Source organism: Poromitra crassiceps (assembly GCF_964638095.1).
Source record: "Poromitra crassiceps genome assembly, chromosome: 1".
In the NCBI taxonomy this organism is placed as follows: Eukaryota; Metazoa; Chordata; class Actinopteri; order Beryciformes; family Melamphaidae; genus Poromitra; species Poromitra crassiceps.
Window position 1 is genome coordinate 7,007,134 of NC_139623.1, and position 3,371 is coordinate 7,010,504.

Genomic DNA, 3,371 nt, shown 5'->3' on the forward strand with positions numbered 1-3,371 from the left:
GGAGATGACGCTAGATGAAAATGATAGAATGTAATTGTCTTGTTATTGTTATTATATTGGGTCCTTCCTACTTTCTCATACAACTCACAGTGATGAGTGCGAAATGTGTCTCCGATAATACAATGAAAGGCACAATGCTAAACTCCATCAAGTTGTTTTAGGGTAGAATGGGCATGCAGCATGTGAAGATATCGCCTTAATCAATTAGCGATATTTTCAGATTGTGCAAGTTCCATGATAGCAGGGAGAGAAATAAGGAGGAAACACAACTTTTCAGCATTTAGAACAAGTTTGAGACTGATGAAAGATGCCTGAAGGACATCAAAAGCAGATTGTAATCATGAGTTGGTATCTCAGAATTAGAATCAGAACCAGAAAGACTTTAATCTGATGCACATCTGATTACATCTGATTGCCATTATCATTATTGCTATTAATAGTATTAGTAGAAATAGTAGTACTGTACAACCTGCCTACTCCTAGTCATAATATTTGTATAAGTATCAGTAGCAGTTAGCAGCAACTTAAATCAACAGCAATTTGTTTTATGATGAATCTGGTATTTTTGCACAAATTTGAAACCTGTAGCTATGTTATTCTTTAATATGTCAATGGTAATTTGTTGGTCTCCATGGGGTAAATCTCTTTTCACTTGCTGTCTTTCCAGTGGGATTTCAGAAGGGTTTTCTGTCATTTGGATGACTATTAGAGAGCCAATATATACAGTACAGCCCAGTTCCAACTGGATCTCCCACTATTGGAAGTATTGTGACTGTTTTCCAATTCACGTTGATGCCCTGAGATATACAGTATGCAGTCCTACACTGAAGAAATGCATACAGTGCTCTCCTCATGCTGCAGGACTATACATACTTATTCTATTGTATTCTATTCTATTGTATTCTATTCTATTATATTCTATGCTATTCTACTCTATGTTTCTACTTTAAACCAATAAAAAAAACTGTCAGTTTGCTAACAATGTCTCAACCCTTTATCCTTACAAAGTTCCTTTCACCTGGAACATGATCTGCCTTGTGATTGTGAAATGCTCAAACTTTCTGCTTAGGTTGTAACAAACTGTGACATGCAGCAGATCTGGTTTGAAGGCTGAGTGCAGTCACATTACTTATCTGCATACTCTCCACTGCTTACTGAGGGGAAACCCTTTACAATCTCAGACTTACACATCCTCTGACAGCACATGAACTAACAGTAAGCCTTGCCACAGCTCACATTGAAAGGCCTGGAGTTGCGAGTGAAAAGGCCGGTCTAAAAGCCACAAGCATACAAGATCACTAGTGGAGAACTAGCTTGCCTCTATCGCAGGTGACAGACAATACAGAAAAAGAGACAGAGCATGAGCATGAGTACATCTGCTTGTGGTTGACAATCTCACAGGTTCTTATCTAGCAGAGGTGCAAGCTGTGTGAAGGAGACACTCACCGGTTGATTTGTGAATATCCTCCCTGGAGAGATGAGCTAACTTGCATCATGGCTGTGAAGAGTGGCATTTGTGACTGGGTGCTGTTTTAGGTAAGGGCCAGGGTGGTTTCCTCTTCTGTCTTCTCAGTCCCTCCTCTAAACAACTCATCTGTCCCTCATTGGCTCATTGATTATGGTGCTGCAAGGTAGATCAAATGATGACCGTGGCGAATTTGTCATTTCTCCTGAGTTAAGTAGCCTACTTCTTTTTAGATTATTTAATTATTTATTTATTTGTTTGTTTGTGTGTTAATTTGTTTGTTAATTTACTATTTATTAATTTATCCTTCACACCGCATTCTGAAAAAGCAGTTTCAAGATTAGTGTGACAGACTTATAATGGTACATGGTGAGATAAGAAATATCAAGGCATATGTATATTATATCATCTACTATCAGTACGCGGACTCGCTAGCTCGGCTGCTGCGGGGCCTCGCCCGCCCTGCTCGGCGAGCTGGCCCTGCAGCTCACATACGCAGCTCAGCCGCTGCGTGGCCTCGCCTGCCCTATGTGCGCGCATGTGTGTGTATGTGTTGCTCACAAAATTGTATTAGCCCTTAAGTTTACATACACGCGGGTAGTGTGTGTGCCCCCTTATGACATCACTAATGACATCATCAGTATTATGACACTACTGATGACATTTTCAGTGATGTCACAATACCTCCTTGTGTGTGTGCCCCCTTATGACATCACTGATGACATCATCAGTCTTATGTCACAATGCCTCCTTGTGTATGTGCGTGTGTGTGTGTGTGTGTGTGTGTGTGTGTGTGTGTGTGTGTGTGTGTGTGTCCCCTTATGACATCACTGATGACACATCCAGTTGAGTGACATCACTTCCGGGGACAACCGGGGCACAAAATTGAAACAAACAAACATTGCCCACATTGCCCCTTTTATCTCATGATGATGTCACAATGCTTCCTTGTGTGTGTGTGTGTGTGTGTGTGTGTGTGTGTGTGTGTGTGTGTGTGTGCGTGTGTGTGCGTGCGTGCGCGCGCGTGTGCGCCCCCTTATGACATCACTCCCAGTTGAGTGACATCACTTCGGGGACAACCGGGACACAAAATTAAAACAAACAAACATTGTCCACATTGCTCCTTTTATAGATAGATAGTATAGAGAGGCAACGTCACTTCCTGCTTTTCTCCCTGTACCAGCGCTGAAAAAATATGAATGGCGGTGAACGGAGAATAACATAACTTTTTTATCCCATTTGAATTGTGACACGGGGTGCCAAAGTTAATTTTGTCAATTTAAAGCATAACTTTGCATGTCAAGAAAGTCGCAGTTTGTTGCCAAACTGTTGCACTATAAGTTATAAATCAGAAAGACTACATACACTGTCACCTAAGTAATGTCACTTTCTCTACCGGCAAAGCTGAAGTCCGGCGACCTGCCACGAGCTGGCACGAGCTATGTAGTTTTTATATAAAAACTAACCTCTACGTTTCAGTTTGACGACAAACTGCGACTTTCTTGACATGCAAAGTTATGTTTTAAATTGGCAAAATTCACCCCGTGGCACAATTCAAACGGCATCAAAAAAGTTACGTTATTCTCCGTTCACCGCCATTCATATTTTTTCCAGTGCTGGTACAGGGAGAAAGCAGGAAGTGACGTTTGACTTTGGCTCTCTATATCAATTGAGTCAACTATTGCAAAAAATCAAATTTCCTTTTCTGAAACAAAGAGATTTACTATGCATAATGAGTGTGTGTGTGTGTCAGAGAGAGAGAGAGAGAGAGATTTTTTTATTTTTTATTTAACCTTTATTTAACCAGATAAAACATTTGAGATACAAGATCTCTTTTGCGAATGTGATCTGGCCAAGAAGGCAGCAATTACAAGCCAGGTTACAATCAACATAAATTACAGTAAAT

General features: G+C 40.6%; 1 protein-coding gene across 1 annotated transcript in view; it reads right to left on the minus strand.

Annotated features, from left to right (window-relative positions):
* zbtb32 (zinc finger and BTB domain containing 32) overlaps positions 1 to 1,513 on the minus strand; it is a 14,041-nt gene extending 12,528 nt beyond the window's left edge. Inside the window, exon 1 of the mRNA XM_083635866.1 lies at positions 1,447 to 1,513. The gene's annotated coding sequence lies outside the window, so the exon portion shown is untranslated. The remainder of the gene's footprint in view (positions 1 to 1,446) is intronic.
* Positions 1,514 to 3,371: the final 1,858 nt, after the last annotated feature.